The sequence below is a fragment of the Ischnura elegans genome, chromosome 1 (genome assembly GCF_921293095.1).
Source record: "Ischnura elegans chromosome 1, ioIscEleg1.1, whole genome shotgun sequence".
NCBI lineage: Eukaryota > Metazoa > Arthropoda > Insecta > Odonata > Coenagrionidae > Ischnura > Ischnura elegans.
This window is the reverse complement of record NC_060246.1, coordinates 11,522,857-11,546,709: the sequence shown is the minus strand read 5'-3', so window position 1 is coordinate 11,546,709 and position 23,853 is coordinate 11,522,857.

The following is a 23,853-nucleotide window of genomic DNA, read 5'->3' as shown; positions in this document are numbered from 1 at the left end:
TCACTATTTTTGGGGACACAAATGTCATCACAATTTTACCACTGTGTCGCGATACCATTATATTATGTAATTATTATTTTTTAATATAAAGGATTAAATATCGTATTTTGAAACTTGCGCCAAAGGCCAAAGCGACCGGCGACCATCTTGCATACCATGTCCCAACAACCGTCGCGCTGAAACATTCGCAGCTACTGTATTTTGTGACTTTGCGAATTAAGCTATGCTGTAGAATCTTATTTTACAAGCAAATTTACGTTGAAGTACGCAATGGAAGAGGTAAATAATCCGTGTTTCGCAATGAAGACTGGCAAAAAGGAATTGGTAGAATACTATTTCAGGGACTTTTTAAATCGACGCCGGATTAAGTTCCTGTCTGTTTCTGTGTACTGAATTACCGGGTAAAGTGGATCCTAACGGCACGAAGAGAGATATAAGAATATATCCTTGTCAGCATCAACACATATCTGCTGAGCTGACCATGTAAATGTAAGTAAATGGAACGTTTTTTCTATTCGTTAGTAAATCACCGAGGTTGTGCATGTAATCTTTCGTATGTACTAATACGATTAATGAACCGCTAATTTCTGTCCAATAAGTATTTAAGATTATTAATTACTATGTTCACAGTTTAATTACAATTTAGCATGATCTTTGCTTTCGCGGCCATAGTAAAAATACAATCCATTCAGACCGATTAAGTGGAAATATCAGGGTTCTCGCAGAAGAATCCACTTTGTTAGCAGTTAGTTATGGCATTAAAGTATCATTCTCAATATCAATTAAATCGTATACGAAGAGTTTTTTCTTGAAAATGTATAACCATTGGAAATACGTCGAAGAATTATAATAATTAATAAGCTGTTCAAAACATAACCATCAATTTAACTCTCTCCGATCATTATCATTTAGGTATTGATTTGTGCTTCAGTACATTTTTTACGAATTCCTAAATTGCAATGAAAGTCATAAAGAGTTATAATGTTTTCAATTTTCACAATTTGCTGGCAATTTCAGTAGAAGTTGGAATTGGGGCAAAAATAATATCTTCGGAAAATAATATTTCAACTGGTTTTAATATATATTGGATGTCAGTTTGTGAATGCAGTGTACATAACAGGACATAACTGAATTGTCAATAAGACCTGAAGATGCTGGCAATAATGCTGGTGAAACTATTGTTATACAAAATGTCTCATGCGACAGATTCCTATAAAATATTATCATCATGAATATTTACAATTCTGTGAAAGACTTGACGCATCTACCTTTGAAAATGAAGATTACAATGTATACTTTGTTAATTTCATTGCAGATTTCCGAGTTGGCCCTAATTGGAGGCAACACTTCTAAATAAATGATTTTAACGAACTATCCGGTATGTCATGAAAGACATCTTGGAAGCCAACTATAGCTGGATAGGCTACAAAAATAAAAGAGTATTTTCTGAGCTTGGCCTGAAAACAATAATTTTTGGTAAGTTTTATATTACATTTTTTCATCATTAGAGAAGAGATACTATCTGAGGCAATTCTAAATCAAAAGGATATTTCTTTGTGAAAACACCCCAAAAAACATCTATCCCTTTCTTCAGTAAGACTTATTTATTATTAAGCTCTTCATCCCCACTACATAAGTTATTGTCTAACATATCTCTTCCTTATTTTCCATATAAATTGATCCTTCAAAAATTTTATAAATTACCTATGATGATTAATTGGACTACATGTTGTTGATATCATTGTCATAGAGAATACCCCTTCTTTTACAGATGCAGCGCGACTTTATCACCTAAGTGCTTCATCTAAGGAACTAGAAAATTACAAGCATTGGCTTAGACATGACAAATTAGGGATGCCTAGAAGAAAGGCCATCATATTGATCATCCTAATCAGTAGTGCAGTTCTCACTTCTTTGTAGCATTAGTGTGTAATTAATTTTCCCATATTATGTCAATTGGTGTTTTAACTTTTAAGTTATATTGAATAACAATATTAAATTTCCTAAATTTGATATCTTTGTGGAAGTATTCTGAAGCTGTTTATTAGTGTGGCTTCTTTTAAAATTCTGTTAGAAAATAAATAGAGTTGTGATAACATAAATGCATAAAATTACTAAATTTATTTTTCTGTTAATAACCAAATGAGTTTGATTAATGGTTGCACAAAAGTCCGCAGAGGTGATGACCATGTTGTCAAAGCTGGCCAGCGATTTAAATGGAAGACATAACACTGGCTTGGGGAAGAAGAAAATCTCAGGAGCCTGGCTTCGTAAGTTACTTCAAATTTTATTTTACCTATTGGCTTAATATAAGTTGGCTGGAATCAACATGGTATGAGGTAAAATAAATAAGAGCAGTAACATAAGGGGTTTTTATTTATGAAAATGTTGTGAAAAATAAGGTTCTCTCAACCACTGTTTCATTTCATTAAAAAAAAAGAAAGATTGTTTTGACAGAAAGTGTAATGTTATGCATTAAACCAAATTTTTGTCCATTTTATCAAGTTATAAAATTTTGCTTGACAAATGTTCTTAATTTTACTTTTTCATTTAACAGGAACTATCAAGATCATCAAGAGGGAGTAGAGGAGGCAACAATAGATGATTTATAGTTCTTCTTCAAACAGCAATAAAGATTGATTTTTAAACATTCCTGCATTTATGTTTTTAATTTTAATCCTAATTGCATGGTACCCTTGTTACCATTATTGTACACCTGTGTACTAAATGGTACTATAGTGTACATCATGTACCACTGCAGACTGTGTACTCATTGCACACAATTCAGCGCCAATTGTTACACAAGTTACACACAAAACCTACAGAGATTGGGCCACTTTACCACAAAGTTACACAGATTGTACACTGGAGTTATAACTATGTACACTATGGTTACACACAGCCTTCACAGAGTTTACCATTTTCCTACACTAATGGTACACTCAAAAGTTACCATTAGGTTACACAAATGTTACCATTCTTTTTCGCCAGGGGAAAAGCCCAATTAAAGTTTTTACTACACTGCTTCTAAAAAGATTTTATCTTTCATTTCTGTTTGCATATTTTATTTATTCAGGATTCGGGATTCGTAAAATTTAAATTCGTAAAATATAAATTATTTATTTTTTAATTTAAATTTAATTCGTAAAATTTAAAATTTAAGTATAACAGACCTAATATAAAAATATTTATGCATTAAAGACCTACTAATAAGTTTACCATATAGGATGAATTTCTATGAAGGGCCTAAGGTTTTCCCGGGAAATAGACTGGAGGAAGAGTTCTCGGGTTCCCAGCCGGGTCCAAGGGTATTTCAGCACCGACGCTTCGAGTCTGCAATCGTCTTCAGGGTGAATGATCTGAAAAACCGTTGGAACCGTCTGGAAACCCAAAAACTAATCCCCCATGAATTTGTTATTTGTAAATTTTTTCAATTGAAAAATATTCAATTGAACCGTTCAATAGGGTGGTTTCCTATTATTTTTTATTGCCTAAATCGAAAGATTATTACTCCTGGAGTATATATTTCACTAATCATTTATGATACTCCTCACAGCTGGAATGAACTCTAGAACTGGTTCAACTGTCAACGATTTTTGAGTAATTCCAATTCTTTATGCTTTGAAATGAATTCTTCGTTTTGTTCTGCACGCTTTTAATTGTTAAGTAGAATTTTAATGTTATAATTTTAACAGACTTCTGGCATGAAAGTTTTGGTACCCTATGTGTTCACATGTGATGAAAAATGCGTATTGAGAAAACTATTTTCCCCAAATTTGTTATTATCAATTATGAAAATCAAATAAATAGAATATTTGTTATTTTCATTAAGGTGCACATTATTCAAAATCATAAAAGGCATTTTAGAATAATATGTACTGCCATTGCTATGTACTACATATTATTGGAAAAAATGGATCGCATTCCACTCAACACCGTGCCGCGGACATATTTGGAAATCGATTAATATGCTACCGAAGTGGTCACAGAAATCAGCCTCCCATGCGATGGAATTGGGCCTCGTCTATGCAGTCCCATTGGTCTCAATAATCCAATCGAAGTTCATCTCAGGGCTGTGACATTCGCCAATTCAGGAAAAGGGTTGGGAATTGCTATTCCAAAGCCACCTTCTGCTCCGAGCATTATTGTTAGCGGTGGGGGAGGGAGGTGTACCTAAGCATCACTCTTTATCGGAACCCCGTAGTCTTCGAATAGATTTCCAATGCACCACCCTCTGGCAGTCCAAGCCCACCTTACGTCACGCATCAAAGTAATATTTAGTTTTTAATTTTTTACCTTATGCGATTTTGTTAGTTCTCTTAAGGGGAAAATGTGAAAAATACTATTACAATTAATTTCATTTTAAAATCCAAATGCAAACTGTATCGTAAGATGGGTGTAACTTGGCAACCTACTTATCTCGGTTAATCTCTCATACGATAATAGCTTTCCAGGAATGCCATAATAATTGAAGAAAATACCTTTGATTCAACCTCATGTGCGCTCACAATTCACATGTTGTTCGTTTTTTATTTCATCTTTTCAATGTTTCTTCTTGAAGGTCGTTTCCTTTCTCAATTCCGATTCAAAATGTGTTAACATTTTAAAATGTGACAGCATTGCTGCTCTTTTATTATAATTGACGATCATGAAATTGTCTCACATAGTTGTCATTACCACAGCACATAAGCCTTCTTTGCTGACAAAAATTATAGAGTGACATAAAACAGGATATTTTAAGACTTACATGTTTCATTTGTGTCACTTATTGGGTGATACGGTTCTTACCCGGGATTTCCTTGAAAAATTTCCTCGGTTGCTGGCTACGGGGATTGCCCTACTCAACGGGTGTTGGAAAGTGAATCTATTAAAGTGAACGATTGATTTAAAATCTATAAATATATACAAACCCTTTTTTGTGAGCTAAGTTTTTAAACAAATTTCACAATTAGAAACCTACTACACTATAGGCGGAGTTTTTAAACAACTGTACAACATGAATTGAGTCAATGAAATTTAGCAAGGGCGACGAGAAATTTATAATTTATTCTTAAGGTAACACTCTGGGGTCTGGCTGATGTGATAACTATAGTGGCTTCATACTCTGTGTTACCGAATACAAAACTAGTTATACACAGTTATATTACCGGATACTATAATATAGTTATATGTTCCACCGGATACAAGTACTGGGAGGCGGAGATTTTTCAAAGATTGCGTCTTGCCTGCCGTAGCACTTTGGGGAGGGCATTTGGAACACATCACTCTGTTCTTGGGATGGTATGTCAAGCCGCCATTACAAGGCCTATCTCTAATGTTCTATCACGTTACCATAAATGCTAATAGGATAGAAAAACTTTATCCTTACCTCTTAAAACTCTCTGCTGCTGCTGCTCCATCGACGTTGATGTTTCATTTTTATTTATTACTAAATAATTGCCATACATTTAATCTGCTTAAATGAAGCTAGTAATTCTGATGGATGGTTACAAAATGCTAATGGTACAAATTTTGGCATCGACATAAATTATTGCATAACAATATTTTTAGGCAAACTTGGGCATTGCCCCAAAATTTAGCCATGAACCTCATTTAATAAGGTATAATAGATAAGTACATCAAGAATATAGTATCTGTTCGTCGTCAAGCCTTGTCAATAAGATATTATTATTTAATACATGCATTAATGACCATGTGGCAGACAGAGTTAAATACAAACCATCTGGAACTCTCTCCATCCGTGATGCCTTGTGATGTGGTATTCGTCCGAAACTTTAGGAAAGCCGATAAAACCCCCAAAGAGACCATCGTGTCCTCATCAGAGTTGGTGAATAGATGACGTAGAGTGTCCGTTGTGTTGTCTTGCGTTGCGCTCTCGTTGTCCTTTGCATTATTCGTACAGCGGAATTCATGGTGATGCTGTTTGAGAGGTGCTGTGTTTTAAATAAATCGGAATTAGTCCACTACATTATAACATATAAAAGTTACCGCTAGACTGGAAAATTTCAAGCATTACAACGATATTCAAAAAGGGAAACAGACCTGACCCCAGCATATACCCTCCCATTTCATTAACCTCGAATATAGACTTGTACTTGAGCATATCTGAGCAATATTGAGTACTTGAGTATATCGTCGTGAGCAATATAATGACTTTCTTGGATAGAGGTAACTTCCTCCGTGACTGTCAGCACGGATTCCGAGAGGGTAGTTTGTGCGAAACACAGCTCGCGCTCTTTCTTCACGATGTTCTAAAATCTGGTGAATCGGAAAGACAAGTTGACGCACTATGTCTAGATTTTATGAAAGCTTTCGACACGGTACCTCACAACAAACTTTTATAAAAATTACAGTCAGAGCGATTAAACGAAACAGAGGCAAACTGGATGCGCGACTTTCTCAGTGATATTACACAAAAAGTAGTAGCTCTTGACGAAATTAGCTCTGACGCGGTAAAAGTTACATCATGTGTTCCGCAAGGAAGCGTATTCGGCCCCCTTTTGTTCATTGCATACATTAATGATCTCTGCTCCCGTATTAGGATTAAAATACGTTTATTTGCTGACGACGCTGTCATCTATCGCGGAATAAGTGATCACTCTATGTATTCTATCATCGGACTTCAACAACGTTCACTTGTGGAGCCAAGAGCGGGAACTTGAAGTTAACCTGAGCAAATGCATGACGGTACCTTTCTTGCGGAATTCGTCCAACTATAACCATGTTTATGCAATGGATGGTATTAACATAAAGGCATTAGACCTAGAAGTGAAGTACCTGGGAGTTACGTCAAACCTCTCGTGGGGAACACATATAAGGAATATTTGCGGAATATCCATGAAGAAATTAGGATTCGTCAAGCGTAATGTGGGAAGATTTACGGATGAGAAAGTAAAAGAAAGGTGCTATTTCGCACTTGTCTAACGGTACCTTGATATGCAGCGAGCGTATGGGATCCGATGAAGAGAGACTTAATCCGCGAACTGAAAAAAATACAAAGGAAGGATGCCGGTTTCGTTTAAAACTGCTACGGGCATACGGACAGCCCTACCCAGATGTTAATCGAATTAGGCTGGGAGCCGCTGGAGACTCGTAGGCTGCGCGCTAGGGGTTCTACTGCGTGAACAATTGAAAATCTTTAAGAGCGACGCGGAGAACGAAATATTAGAGCCAAACTGTATTTCCAGGTCCAATAGAAGCGATAAATTAAGACATATTTTTCCGAACGGATAGATATGGGAATTCGTTTTTCCCCTGCACCATAAAGGAATTTAATAAACGCTAGTCCCAACTTCGTTAGGGCACTTCATTTTTATGTGTAAACAGATCCTAATCCATACACTAAATCCTAAATCCTGAAACCCCCTCCCTCATGCCTTTTAGGCGGCTTGCGGGGTATTATGTAGATAAAGATGAACACTTCTTCATGTTTGAAAAACTCGTCCTTTTTGTAATAGCCTAGCCAATGAGGCTCAGGTCATTTAGATAATTTACAATATATATTTAAATTCAATGGTTGAGAATGGTTCCTAAAATTTTGGTTTACGCTCACACGCCCGTTTTCAGGAAGTAATTGAACATTTAGTAGGCGATGGAATCATGTATGCTCTTAACTAATAGACTTAGTAATTACAGAAGAAAAGGGTGACAAGATGCTGCTGAATTAAGGTTGATAAGAGAGAAATACATGGTGCCTAATGGGCGTAAAATGAAATTCAGAATGATTTAATATGGTAGGCTTTATGCTATTTCAAATTGGAATTTTAAGTATTTCATGTTATCGTAATTTGCCTAGGTCGCGAAGAAATTCTTTCAGAAACATGTCACAGATATTAACTTTGACGATATTGTGAATGTTGGATTAATTTTATCTCGAGCAAGATACTTCAAATGACATTATGCAATGGCTTGATGTCGATTGAAGAATTACTAATGAAATTTTAATTCAAACGTGTGGAAGGAAGTTACCTTACGTGTACGACCACCCTCTGTGCAATAATGAACTGGTAATTTTTGACTTACATATTTCGCCGCAGTGAACATTTGGCTAGGAAAAGGCGTTTAAAAGCGGACGGTTAGATTCAGGATGCCGGCATTCGCAGCACGATCTATTAAGAACATCAATCGCCTGGGCGGCAAAGCCGGAGGTTATGCAAAAGCATACTTACAGTAAGCAATGAAATGATTTTTAATCAATCACTTCGTCTTTTATTCATGACCCATTGGAGATTGAAAAAGACGACCCTCGGAAATGAAAAAGAACATACAAAAAAGAATTAAAAAATATACAATACTCAAGCACAGAATATTAACTCAAATCTGGAAGATCAAAAAGACAGAGAGAAATAACTGAACAGAAATGAAAATATTCAGGAATAAAATATTAGCCATTATTTTTAAACTATGCATAATTGAGGTGGTTGGTTTCCCGGGGTATCAGAAGGCTACAAACCTCGTCACATACCGCCATCCCCACGACCTCCACCCAGGTATAAAAATGATACAATAATATTAAATATTAAGCGGTGATAGTAAATAATAAATAATGTATTGCAGTTCTCGATGCCACAGTTCATGCTACGAAAATGAATTGACATTTGGATGGAAGTAAATCCCGTAATACTTTATACTTGATTTGAGCCATTGAAGCTTACTAAAATAATCGAATTAGGACTTATCATAAAAAACATACATGACAAGTTTCTTTTGTGTATAATGATTAAGAACTTCTACTTGGTGTTTATGCTTGGTAATGGGAAACATAAAAACGTGAAAGGAAATGTGTTAATGCATTTAGTATTTGAACAGAAAAAAGGGCATGTTTTAATTCTTCTACATCATCATAATAGGGTGGTTTCCTTTTATATTTTATTGCCTATATCGGACGATTATTACTCCTGGAATACGTATTTCACGCTTTTAGATTTTTAAATGACGACATCTATTTTTCGCGATTAAATGAAAAGTGAAAATTTTCAAGCGCGCGAAAACGCGACGGGTAAGGAAATCTCTCCGTGTGACGTATTTCTGGTTCCCCCTCCCGCCTTGTGAGGTGACCTTGATCGAGGCTCTGAGCGCTGATAGGACGCAGGATGCTAGCGGATAGCTGAGTACCTTGCTGGATGGTAGCGCTTGGCTGAAAAAAGGTTTATTAATACCTTATCAAATGAAGAAAACTTTCCGACCTTAGCCAGTTTTAATAGGTGATTATTAAGACACATTTCCCTGAGCTCTGCGCCTCATGCATGCATTGGTAATCTCAGACGATGTATAACTCCTATCTTCTCCTATAGAAACTAGGTCCCTGTGACGTCACGTGGAGTGGCATCGCATGGGCGCCAATCTGGCCCTTTTCAAATGAGGATAAAAATGGACCATTGCCATTCGTCTAAACCGGTATTTATAAAACGAAATAATTTGTATATTATGAATACAGTAATGGTGGGTAACAAATCGCAATCAATGCCTTTCGGTTTCTTTGATGAAGGAAACTACCTTATACTCGGCGAGCCACTTTTCGGGTGTTTGGCAGGGGGTGATTAATCACCAACATACAGCATGAAATAGGACCACCGCATGCACACCGCACGGTCATAGCTAAATTCATTTATAGCATAGCATTTTGCCGCACGGTCATACCATAGCATTTCGCATACGTCCATATATATGTGATTCGGTTCATTGTTTCACGTTTTAACTCGAACTTGTAAATTCATTGCTTTAACAAAGTTAAGTTGACATAAGAGCTCACTCTGCGACTATTCGCAGTAAAACGAACCTTGTGAACAATGCATGTGACGTCACGAGAGGAATGTATAGGGTATCTTTTGTGGCGCCCTGACTCCTTTTCCCCCATCCCCTCTTCTCTTCCTTCATTACCTCCCCTTAACAACCAGCTCTCCACCCTACGTCGCGCCAACCGAACCTCTCCCGAACGCCTTCGCGATGCACTTCGACTCGAAATCGTGCCAACAATTTTGACTCGGACTTGAGCTATTTGTTCACGGCAACCTCCCCTTATATCCTTAGTGATTCCCCGCCCCCCTTTACCTCTCAGGACTGTTAGTAATAGGCTGTGCGTCACTTTGGGTTTCCCTCAATTCCCCATTCTATCATACCGAGTTAAGTTTTAGTCTCTCAGCAGTTCGGCTAGGGTAAGGAGGTCGATTCTCCGTCGCTGAAGTGTACGGGTAAGTCATGTTCTCATAAATAACCTATTGATACATGATAATCTACAAATTAAACCATACTAGTTAATAATTTTGTTCAAGAAGGTAATATTCTTCGGCAATATGATTTGGTCACTATTATTCCACTTTCTGTACCCACATTCTTGGCTTAGACTTCACATTCCTTTCGAATATGATGATTAAGAACTCCTACTTTCATCAGTACCGAATTTTTAGTGTTATAGCTTAAATCTCCTTTTTGTTTTTTTTACAGTTTACAGGAGCTGGAGTGAACAATGCATTAATTCATTGAATGACGGTGCAATCCTTACATCATGGCATCAGCGATATCTTCAACCCTTTGCCTCAACGCTTGGATAATAATCATTGGTTCTTCATTATCATGGCAGCAGTGTGCATGTCTCATGGAATTATGTGAAGTTACCTGAATGCGTTACTCATCCCATTGAGCGAGTGTTCATTCAGCTAAAGAGTGAAGTGAATGTGTCTAGGGTTCACCAAATAATTCATTGTCAGTGTTGTGTTCAATGTGAAGTGCTTGTGAATACAAGTATTTTGGAGAGTCGCTGTTGTAAAGCTGTGCTCTGTCGCCGATGGACCCGGCAGCAGGTAATAGGTAGGGAGTCTTCTCCTCTTGCAGTTTTATTCAACATGGAGGTTAAGTAGTGTTTGCAGAAAATTCTTTGAAAAAAAATTGATTACCTGCTGAGAAGGAAAATTATTTACCCAATTCGTGGGGTCTCTTTCTAAATAAAAAATACTAAATGTCGGAGCTATCCTTTTTTGCAATATAGCGGTATAAAAAAAGGATTTTCAATTGAGTTCGATCGGTATGAAATGCTATTATTGCTATTTCGCCATCGCGTGACTCGGCCACCAATTTTCATTGGCTATATCATAAAGCTATTCTTTGCCGTTTTTCAGGGTATATACCTTCAATTGATCCCTTGCATACTGTCTAAATCTGTAGAAGCTTACTCATTATTTCTGCCCCATATACTTCGTTCGTTTGTTTATCCAAGATAAACCCCTCCCCATATTTTTCTTCGTCAACCTGTCAACGGAAAAATCGAAACCGTTTGACAGCTGAAGTAAATCACGAAACCTTTCCTGTTGTGCTGCCATATCTCGTCAGTTGGCAAAGAATATTCAAGTATATTGAACGAATATTTTGTCGGTTTATCTCATGTCTAAAAGTTATGAGGCGGACGAATTGTATCTTTTCAGCTTTTTTTGACTACGACCATTATCACCAAATTACACATTACTGATAATCAAACCTCGATTCCTAAGTCTGAATTGCACATTCAGAAATATTCCCATTCAGAAACGTGTTGATTAAAACCATAAACTCATTTAGTTCCAATTTAGCAATTGAGATTTCCCTGTAGTAGAGGTGACCAAGCTAATGACAATGAACTTGGCGGATGCTGAAGCTGAAATTCAGTGATTATTTCCTTACAGCTTTTCTTTGCGGTTTGCAAAAATGTTAGTGTTGAGTCATTGTGGCTCCGCTGATCTGTTGCGAAATCTCCTTCACTTAACCTCTCTAAAACAGAACCTCTAATAAGCTAACTCATAGTGGCGCCAAAAATCCACCATTAATTCTAACTGAAAATGGTTTTATTTATGGGAAAATTAAACAAAAGCTGTTATCAATTTAAAATATGTTTAAAGCTACTCAAGATGCCAGTATTTATACCTTCGATCAAGAATAACATTTGGCATATGAAATATAAATAATGTGAGTCGTTACCAAGTGATAAATTCAATTGATGAATGGCTAACGATATGACTTGCCTCGAGTAAGATTCGACGATGAAGACCAAGAATGTTGTCTGTCTTTGCGGAAAGAAATTAATTCCATCTGTCCGTTCTTATGCTTTCCTTGGAATAGTAACTTTCGAAGTGACATATATATTCAGTTGGTTCGTAATGAAACATTTAGCAATCTCTTTGTAGAATGATGACAGCATCTGGTTACGCCACCCGGTCATGGCTTAAGTTGAGTTTGTCTATAAGGGAAACGAATCTGCGAATGACCTGAAAAAATAAATACTACTATGTTATTTTGATATTTATATCAAGAGCTGTTAATTTCATCGACGTACACATGAACGTATAATGACATAAATTATCAGGCTTAGTTAGCGACACTATTTTGAGGCCAAGAAATGTGTGATAGCTACTAACTAAGGCCATTATAAATGAACAAATGTAAAAACGAGCATCCAAATTAGCATGCTTTATCGATATCTGTGGTATAGTGAAAGAAGATGATCACATTGCGGACTTAATAAAATACCATAGATCATAAGGAAGATTAAAGATCTTCGAAGCAATTGAAATCTCCTTATTTGACTCTGTATAGGATAATGGTTTACGCTCGACTAATGAAAAAGATTAAAAATAATTTTTTCGGAGTCACTCGTAAGTTATTCTACGATGAAACTTAGGGCAGCAATTATGAGACTATCGAATAACACATTTGCGGCTGGCGTACATCAATATAATATTTCCGTGTCATGGAATCTTTACCACCGAAATGATACGTAGATCCGAAGGAGTATTCAGCTAAGCAATGCATACAACCTTGATTGAATTGAAGATACTAATGCTCAGTGTGGTTTCCATTTTTAATTATTCGATAAATTTGTTACATCGATGAAAATGCGAATCGTTAATTAGAGAGTTTTTATGCACTAAAGAGCAAGCAAATAATCTTATCCCGTATGTACTTATCACACAATGGGATTATCAACGCTCTTATCGTTTGTGAACTCACTACATATCTCCGCTATTCACTGGCTTATGCTAACATTTTACATGATGAGCTATATTTGAGACATGTTTATCCGTGAGGATAGTCGTGATTAAAATTATTTTCTCTTTTCACTATTTCATGAAAATGCTTTCGCTCACTTACCTCAGTAAATACCGCTGCATTTCTTCTCAGTAATTCTGATGATATGTAGCTTGTAGTAATCGCTCTCCATCCTCGTTTCCGCATAATGAGACGGTGACTTCAACGAACGAAGGAACTGATGAAACTTCCAGGAAATTAATTTAACAATTTTAAAATATTCAGAAGTGTGACTTTGTCGAAATGACGGCTGGTGAGGGAATGGGGTGTGCTTTCTTCGTAAGTAGGGGGGAGGGGAGGTGCTGCTTTGCGGACGACAGTTGAATGAAGACCGTTGATACCCTGTTATACTGTTTTTCGTAATGCGATGACGTGTTTTGCAAACGTTACTAATGACCTTCGCAGATGACTAGGAAATTCTGGAACATTGATCACGTGAGTTTCGACCGTTAGCCGCTTGAGAAATTCGCGCTATTTTTGTATAACAGCGGAACCAAATGAACGAATCTTATTGGTTAAGCGTATTATTGATTTTCCGCGCGATAAATTTTTCAATTATAATATAGAACGTAAACGTATTTATTGAAGTATTATATATTATAAACTTTTAAATCGTCTTAAATCTACGATATTCAGCGGTTTTTCCGGTTTTTCGTTGCCTTAAAGAATAAATCGGTTCGAAATTATCGTGACGTCACAGGCACACGTGACGTGGCTGACGAAGTGTCGGAACATCCCCTCCCCCTCTTTCTGGACTTCAGTTCGCGGCAAGCTCTCCTGGGGTTAAGAGGTGAGTACCTTAATTACTTCTTTGGTGAATCCTTTTCGTATTATTTTCAATGCACATTCAATTTATTCTCTGAAGTGTAGGATACTTCGCAAATACAATTTGTTTAATTCCATTCAGATATCGTGATCAGAGTGTCATATATTTTGAGTGACAATATTTATTACGCCAACTGTCTTCACATTCGAACTTTTGTTACCCCGTGTGACATGTGTCTCGAAGTTAATTAGGTTAGTGTAAGGATAGTTTTTTTTAAAGAACGCTAGTGATAGGGAAGTACCCTCGCCGGTTACTGGCTTACTGATTTTAGTCTCTATCTTGTGACCTAAGAATTGAATTTTTTCGAGATTTTATGAAAAGTATATCGGCAATGGACTATATCGTGTACTTGATTTGTTGCCAGAGCAAATACTCGATCATTCTTCTCGTTGGCCACTTGACTAAGTACGTAACAATTTTTTTCCGAGTGTGCTAAGCGTAAATTGTGAAAATTGCATTCCATTATGAAATGTCGACATTTGAAATGAGTAAGTAACCTGTGGGTGGTTTTATCTTTACATTTATCGTAGTTTTAGGACATCAAAGATAACGGATTGATTGTAGGCATTAAGATCCTTACGGCAATCCGGTAGCTTACTTCTTTATTTCAGCAGATTAGTTACTTTTTAACGCAGGTAAAAATGATGAATTTTATCGCAGTGACAATAAATATAAGGTATTAAATGAGGACGTGGAACAGTGTATTTCATGCCTGCCACGGTGCTTCGTTTTTCATTTTGATAGAACGTGAAATTTCAAAATAAAGCTCCCATCCGCGATTTCTTAAGTTATTAGCCAGGAACCCTTATTCATCCTTTAAAGAATTTCTCTAATTGGTATCTGAATGGCGAGTTATTCCACGTAATATAAGTTTCTACGGGGCATTCGGAAAAGTCCTTGATATATCGGCATATATTTTGAGTGAGCCTAGAAGATTGCCATCAACTTATTTCGTTAAGACATGCATCTCCCATTCCAAAGCCGCTCCGCAATAATTGGTCGTATAATTATACAATGAGGAAAAGTAATAGAATATTCATCATCACTGGTCAACAATCCTAGGATAGAATATTAGGGATCATAATTGGATTTACAGTACTTCACTTGGCACTTTCTTTTTTCCATTTATTTCAACTTTGTGGTCGGTAGTATGATAATTTGTTGTAGCCTTTAATATCAACATAATCTTTAATTTTTGCTCCATGTAAAGGGTGCGTGAATATTGCTAGCCTTTAATGCAAACTTTTCTTTTCAGGTCCTCGTTTAATATTGGGGTAGTGGATCACTTCCGTTAATCGTTTGGGGTTGAATGGGGCATTCCGATGAGGTTTCAAGGAAGAGGAAAGCTAAAGGAATATGGTGAGTCAATATCATTCACTTCATTTGATAGGCCTTTGAATATGTATAGCTCTTCTGCTTCTCTTTGTATCTATTGGTAGCTAGATAAGAACTAATTCCTGTGCGGTGCGCAAATATAAACTTATTCTGTGATTACTTTTATTTCGATATTTCATCATTTCCTAATTTATAATAGTGTTTTATGCTATGAATCCTCTGCTGTTAACTGGTATGAATCTCCGTGACTATGTAGGCAACTAGTAGGAATGAGAGCTGTTATAAATTTACATAGTTCACGTAAATTTTGAGAGGGTCATTATAATATATATTAATTTAATCATGTCTCGTGGAGGGCGATGGAATCTCTCTAATGCATTTTCATTTTCTTCATTTCTGGTTCTTTAAATACGAAATCAGAGGTCTTACTTTTCCGCTCTTAACATCCACTTGACCGTCGAGGATCGCTTTAATCAAGCCATCAAGATCTGTTTTTCAAGATATGTTCGATTATAATGGTGTGTATTCCACTTTAAATATTGACTAGGCTTCTATTCTCTCCCACTCTTCTGAGGAATCCCGCATTAATGTATCACCCCTACTTGGTTTTTTAAACGAATTGTGCATCATTCACATGTCATTGTTAATTAACTTCATTCAAAATTCTAAGCATGGAATTCCAATCCACAGTACTGCTGCGTCAAATAATTCAAGGAAGAACGCGATTAAAGTAATTTGGTGATAAACTGGTCGACCTCTTCCAATGTTTGTTTTCCTAGTTTAATGCTATTTTTTTGCTACAGTCGAATATTTAATAATCGATATCGATTTAAATTGATTTCGTAATTAGTTGCTCTCCTATACACATCTCATATAGATATTCAATCCATCTCTTCACTTTTATTAGTCATCAGTCAAAAGTTCTCCGTTTTTGTCACTTACGGTATTCATCACACGCTCATTAATTTGAAGAGGTTCCCATAGCGAGCCTCTACTTTTCCATGCACACGATGTTATTATATTCCCAACCACGTTCCTCTGGTCTCCCTGGATTTATGACAAATATCGATCCTTTGTCTCATTTAGCATTCCTCAGCTTAAGTATTCTTGTACTTCAGTGGTGCCTTCAGTGAGATTCAAGAATTTTTGCGTGATCCATTCTGATGATTTTCCTTCTCCCAAGAACTTCTTCAGCTGCTTCCAATAGCCAACTGCTCAAGTTCTTCTGACTCTCGTCCTCTGATTTCTCGGTCACATCCGATGCTATTTTGTTCTAATCTGTCTCCTGAAATTACACTTGACACCCAGTTTAGTCTGTACTTGCCAAATGCTTTTCATCGCTTTCTTATGTGTATGATTTTTTATTATTATGGGTGACATAACATCGCTATTGGGACATAGCCATAGTGGCATTTACAGACTCAAGTGCAGTGACTGTGAGACCTGTTACATAGGCCAGACTGGACGTTCGTTCCGATTAAGAACAGAGGAACACGGAAGGCATTTGAGAAACGGGGAGATAGACAAATCTCATTTCGCGAAACACTTATGGGAGAGTGACCACAGGAGCGATTTTGTTCCGGAATTTCTCCACCTTGAGAAAAAGGGAAGAAGGATGGACTGCTTGGAGGAATTGGAGATTAGGAAGCACATCAAGAATGGAATTTTGAGCAAATGAAAATATATTTGTCAACTATTCCCCCTCTTGGAAATTCCCCTGAAGCTGAGCAACGCTCCAACCCCAACGCAACCCTCCCCTACCAACGCGTAATAGCAACCAGATAAACAACAACAATATAACTGTTATTATAACGATTCCTGAACCTGATGATGTCGCCTCTGCGAAGAAACCGGTCGCATTGAATAAATCGTGTTTAAAAGTACCATAACTTTTTATTGTTCAGAATGGATTTTCACGAAGTTTAGACTGAAACAATCGTGTTTACCGTGGACTAAGTTGACTACCCCAGTCTAATTGCTCTCTCCAGTTCCTCCTGGCGTGTTTCGCCGATGTAGTTCTTCCCAAAGGTTTTACAAGGGATCCGGCAGACCCCTTCGACTTGTAGTGGAGCTCTGTCCTTGACGGGTTTAAAGAGATTTTTTATCTGCACGTGAGGAGAGAAGGTTTTCCTTATCTGACATGTTCATAGGATATTTCCAAATCTGTCCGTCGTCCACTTTATGTGCAGTAGGCTTTATTTCGGTCGCTCAGTTCATTTTTCCTTCTCATTCCTTTTCATGATCTTATTAAATGCTGGTCAGATAATTCTGTCGTCGAATTCATTTCCCCGTAAAATGGCCTCTAGTTTCCGCCTTTCTTTGGCAAAGTTGTTTTGGTCGATGCTTTTGTTGGAGCGGTAACTCAAGGTGCTCATCACTCCATTTATTTGTGCTGAGTGATTAGGAGATGTCCATGGTGATCCACTGTCCCTCTTTTCCACGATAACGTCTAAAAGTGGAAGTTCTCCGTCTTCCTCCAACTGCATTGTGAACTTCATATGGTCGTTGATCCTATTTAAATAATTTTAACGAAGAAGTACATCATTATGTTTAGTTCTAGTTTTATTCATCGCAATTCTCTGTGCAGGCTGGTTATCATTGAAGGTAATGAGTACACAAATCATCTTTCCATTTAATTCATGGAGAATATTTGATTAGTATATTCTTTGTTACCATAAGTGAGGGCCTAGTATTCTGCTTCTGTTCTGGAAATCGCTGCATTCTCTTTCTTTCTGGTTTTTCATGAAAAAAAAACGCTTTCATATGTCATAATTTCAAGCCGTACTAGCTATTTAAAGGGGACTCATGATTACGGATTATTATTTAAAAAAGGTAACTAATCACTGCGTCATGTAGACGCATCACATGCCACTGAAATGTTAGATTGAAAATATTCTCGAATGTTATAGTAATAAAGTTGCTTCTGGGCATACACGGCATCGGATATGGGCGATATTAGAGGACTTTTTGGAGATTTAACGGGGACGTTGGTGCTGCTAACAGCATTAATAACTTCATTCTTACATCCACATAATTCCCTTCGAGCCATCTCTGGCGTGTTTGGCAGGGGGTGATCAATCTCCAGCATGCAGCATGCAATTGGACTCCCACATGCACACAACACAGTAAAAAAAAACGTCACGCATACTAACAAATTATGCTACCATCTGCTGTTACAAATAGTAATAATATTAAGAAACATGCATTAGTTTATCATAGGTTAGTGGGCTAGAGAACAAGTCATCTAATCTATTTATGAGTTTTCTCGCTGCCGTTAAATCTCTTATTGATCGTGGAAAAAAGACATTCTTAATCTTTCTATTCTACAATCTATCTCTCTTATGTTATTCATTTGATCTCATCTTCCGTAGTATGTAGGCGTCCGTAAGATATGGCTAACTTCGTTAGAAAAGACACCGCTCTTGAATTTATCTAAAAGGTTTAGTCTATTTTTCAATCTACGGTCTGATAGAATTTCCCGAGTTTATCTAAGAGGTCAGTTACAAGAACAAGACTGTCGTAACCACCTTTCACGTACAGTCACTTTCAAACGTCGGTCCACGTACCCGGCCCAGCCGTTTCCGTTATTCTCCGAAGTCGACCTTCGCATATTTCTTACGCGTTCCTTGTCCAATGGGGATCAAACTTGGTTGATTAAACCCTAGCAAAGAGCCCCAAGTACGATTTCAGAGGTAGGGAAGCCCCGTGAACCCCCCCCCCCCCCCGAGAGCCAAACCATTCCACCATCGAAGAGTGCGGAGAAGAATTTATGGATTTTTCCGGCGAGTAACACATCGCGCGAGCAAGATAGAGGAACATGTGAGTCGTTTGGTAAATTTATACAGCACACACAGTACAAATAAGAGTTTCGGAGCATTTCGAGCATAATACTCCAATATTTTTTTCTCCAAATCGCCTTGTGAAAAATAATACGCAACGATATACCCCAATCTTAATATTGTGGTTTGTGTCACGGTTACCATCATCCATGCTCGCCTTCACTCGTGTCGGTGACGAAGTATTTTCAATGTTTACAAGTGAAATAGCAGTTATTCCCCAAGTTTTAGTTTATGAGCAATACAAGTGGTACCTTCGATTTGAATCCCGCTACTTAATCCCATCGTGTAAGTAGAAAATATGAGAGAGTGTTTTAATTACTTACCTGGCAAAAACTACCGGTAAGGTTTTGTTTTATGAGAGAAGGAAATTTTTACTTTAAGCATATTTTTCATATGAGCAATCGGATTGGCTTGCATTTCTTTATATAAGTTAAATATAATTTTTCACTGAAAGAATCAGTGGGATATTTATGGGCATTGAGTAAAATGGCAGGTATTTAGGCCACAGTGCGTCGTAGAAAGTGTTGTCCTTTTCTTTTACTGTTGTACTGTTCAGTGTTTTTTAAGAAAATTAGTGCGAGCAACATCAGCGTGGCATTAAGATTGTGAGTTAATGTATCGGAATTGCCCCGTCGCACTGTGGGCTGAAATCGAAATAACCTCAAAATCGATTTTTTTGAGTGCGGAAATTGAAACTTTGCACAGTTGTGTTCAGTAGTTAAGTGCATTCAAAATATATTTGATTATAACTATTTAGACTTTATCAGGGGCGCAGCCAGGAATTATTGCTTGAGGGCGGTGGTTTAGGTGCAACTAATACCGGGGTGTGTGGGGGTATGGTATACCCACCAGGATAAGCGGTTGGTGCGAGAATTTTATCGGAATTGCGGAATTTTAAGATAAATGGTTCAAAATAGTGAGTTTTACGGCTTTGTGAGGGATATTTTATTAATCCGACCCTATTAGTACTATACTCTATTAGTAATATCAATTCAATTAAGTAAAATGGATTAAACTTCAAATTTAACTGCGCTCTGGGGGGTGGGGGGAAGGGTTTATCCCCCATTCCCCACCCCTCGCTGCGCCTCTGGACTTGATTAAAAATTTCGCGGCTCATGGTGATTGAAGAGAGACCTACGGGTGTATGCCGCGTGTTGTATCGGAACTGTCCCGTCGTTTCATGACCACCTTCTGGCCACTTCTTCAAGGGAATGGTTTTCATGGAGAAGTGGCCAGCCTTTCCCATTCCCTTGAAGAAGAGGCCAGCAGTCGGTCGCGAAATTTCGGGGCAATTCCGATGCATCACGCGGCATACACCCATATTTCTCTCTTTAATAACTATTAAGATTATTTAATCTCTCCTTAATGACTATCAAGGCATACGAACTTTCGATCAACATGAAGATGTGAGTTAATTACTTACTGATACCAGGATATATTAAGCATTGCTTAAATATTTGCTTATGGATATTATAGTAGCGACTGGAATGAATATCATCCCGAAGTAAACATAATAATTAATTACACATTAGTAATTTTGATTTAACGTGCGATGAGACGCGTAGAAAATTGTAGGATAATGTATATCCCAAGAAAATGCTAAGGAATAATGAATGCCCCAGAGTAAATATCAGAGTGTTTAAAATACTTAAAAAATAGGGCAATATTCGTTAATAGATTTTGGTAATAATGTGTTAAAGGCATTATATAGAAGGTTATTTGCGACGCAGTAACGTCTCGGTATTTTTAGTGCGAGCCAGACTACACATTGTCAGACCAGAATACTGTCAGAGCGCGTCACTGAGAACTTTGTATTCTGGCACCAGGTGTCGGGGAAGTCACAAAGAATGTTGGAGGGCTGAATGAAAGGCTAGCCCATTCTTCATCAAGTCACAAAGAATGTTGGACTTCCCCGACGGTCGTGACAGTAAGTCAAACTGACCCTTTCCAGGCATTGAAGGCATAGGCAATATCCGAAGTTCGAGCTCATCGGAAAACGTAGTCCTGGCGCTATCCGTGAGGAACGATTTTGAAAGTGTTGCACTGTTCTAATTCTGTTACTAACCCTTTTTCATGAGGGTCCCAAACACTGGCAGCGTATTATAAATGGAGTCTAACGAGGGAAAAGTAACTAATTTCTCTCACATTGTCGTCGCACTTACGTAATATTCTTTCCACAAAATCCATTTTACGATTAGCTTGACCTGTTATTTCCCGAATATGTTTATTCCACGATGGATCATTATTGTATCTAACTCCTAGATATTTCACGGATTCAACTGCCTTTAATTTGGCGCCCCGAATGATATAGATACTTTGTAGGGAGTTATTCTCCTTCCAGAAATTCATTACTACGCATTTTTTCAAATTTAATTCTAACTCCCATGCATCGCACCACGCTTGGATAGCAGCAAGGTCATTCGTTTGTCCATCCCTATCTTTGCTGGAACGGATTTCTATGTGAACTACAGCGTCGTCTGCAAATAATCGTAACTCACTGTGTACTACGTCGCCGATGTCGTTTATATAAAGATGGAATAGGGGTGAGCCTATGACACTACCCTGAGGAAAGCCAGAAGTGACTCTAACCTCATTGGAGACTGCACCGTCTAATACTACTCTTTGGACGCCGCCGCTTAAAAGTTCTCTCATCCAGGAAATGACATCTTCGCCTAAACCAGGGGTATCCAATTTACTAGGCCACGAGGGCCACATTCCAAGTTCCGAATCCCCCCCGCGGACCGGATATCAAATTTGCCAATGACTGAAGTATTCGGTACCAACGCCTACTGAAGAATCCTCAGAGTAAGGATAGGATAGTAATCCTCATATATTTCCTCTGAGGAAGAATCCTGCGGCGTATTTCTTATTTACGAACACTTGAATGCGACTTTGACGTGCAGTGCAGCGCTGCAATGCTCCTAGCGGCGTCTCACAGAGTTAAACGAGCGAGAATCGCGCGCTACTTGAAACGAGTGCGCGGAACGCATTTAGGAGACCCCTGATCTAGACCATTGGATTCCAGTTTTATTATTAGCTTTCCGTGGGGTACTTTATCAAATGCTTTTTTGAAATTAAGAAAAATTGCGTCTACTGGAATGTTGTCTTCTCCGGAGACTAAAGTATCGTGGGCGAAAAGCGCTTACTGGGTTTCGCATGACCTACTTTTCCTGAATCCATGTTGAGTTCTCATTAACAAGTATTGCGCGTATAGGTGTGAAATTATCGAGCTGAGTACGGCGTTTTCAAGGATGTTATATGAGATGGACGTTAAAGAAATCGATCTGTAATTAGATGGCTGTTCCTCGTCTCCATTTGTGAATATTGGCGTTAGGTTAGCGGTTTTCCAGTCATTAGGCACTTCGTGTTGCTTGATGGATTTACTGAATATTTACTTGCAAGAAGGGGGCAATTTCTGAGGCTAGTTCTCTATATACGCGAGAAGGGATTTCATCTGGACCGAGTGATTTATTTGGATTGAGCGATTGCAATATATTTTCTATTCCGTGCGTACTAATGTCAATCTTCGTATTAATGTTAACACTCAGACACCCCGTGACTTTCTACATGGCACTGATAGCACTCGAATACCAACTTCTAACCATCAGTTTGCTTAAGATTACTGCATATACCGTCGCGCCCATCACCCATTTTTTACCATAGCCATTTTTATTTGCTGCAATGGGCCAAGGGGCCGCATTCTCACGGTTCTTTACTTCACTGGATTGCTACCGGTCACTCTCATAAATATCATGTTATTCATTAGTTCTTCAATTTTAACCACTTAATTACTATTATCAATGGACATGATAAACGGTGCGTGCGGTGAGCAGTTACAATAGATAAATATCCGCCTAGAATTGTGGATATGACTAAATCGAAACTTCGGTGTCTTTGTCTTTTAGCCGATGAACAAGATTTCGACAAACAATCGGCCATCGATCGCAATACCTCCAATTTGCAGTGCCACAGGCATCGTCGTCTGCCCCAACCGTTGTCCTCATACAAATCCCGCGTCAAAGAGATCGCGTTTCCTAATTTGGTGAAGATCTAATATATCGGACACTCATTTGTCGGTTTTGAGAACCACTACTTTCCATAAGTTCTTGTTCTTTAGATAATTCTTTACTAGTAATTTTCCGTCCTTGCAATGTAGCGGAGTTTGACACACGTGTTTCAAACAAAAATTGCAAACAGAAACGGAAACATTTCCCCCGCTACCGCTAGCACTCACGTGATCACTCCTCGCGCAATGCGTTCATCAGGGGAGTGATCAAGGTCAAAAGTATTTCATAAATTTACATGAAACATGGATATAAAGAAACATGAAACAGAAATTTCAAAGTTTGGTATAAAACAACTGTTTCAAATGATTGAAAGTTTGAAACGTTGCATTTGAAACTCCGGATTAAAAGCGGCTTCACACGCCTTTCAGTTTTGCAGTACTCGCTAAGATAAAATTTGTTCCAACACAGTCTTCCATTGTACTCTTTCAATCGCACATACCTACGCCACAGACAGTCAGATTCTCCCGCGAGATTATCTCCAATACGATGGTATTTATGAAAAGTAATTTATAGCTTCACTAGTTCTGTTGCCGGGAACTATAACATTTTTGGATTACAAATATCACTCGTGAGCCGTATGCCTCGTTACCAAGGATATTTTTTAATTTTTCTATTTTTTCTCTTTTTTCCAATAACCGTAATTGCGGTAGCCCAGTTATACCCGGCGGTGACATATTAGTACGTTGTGACTACATGATGGGAGAAGCTATTGAACTGAACATTTTCAGTGGCC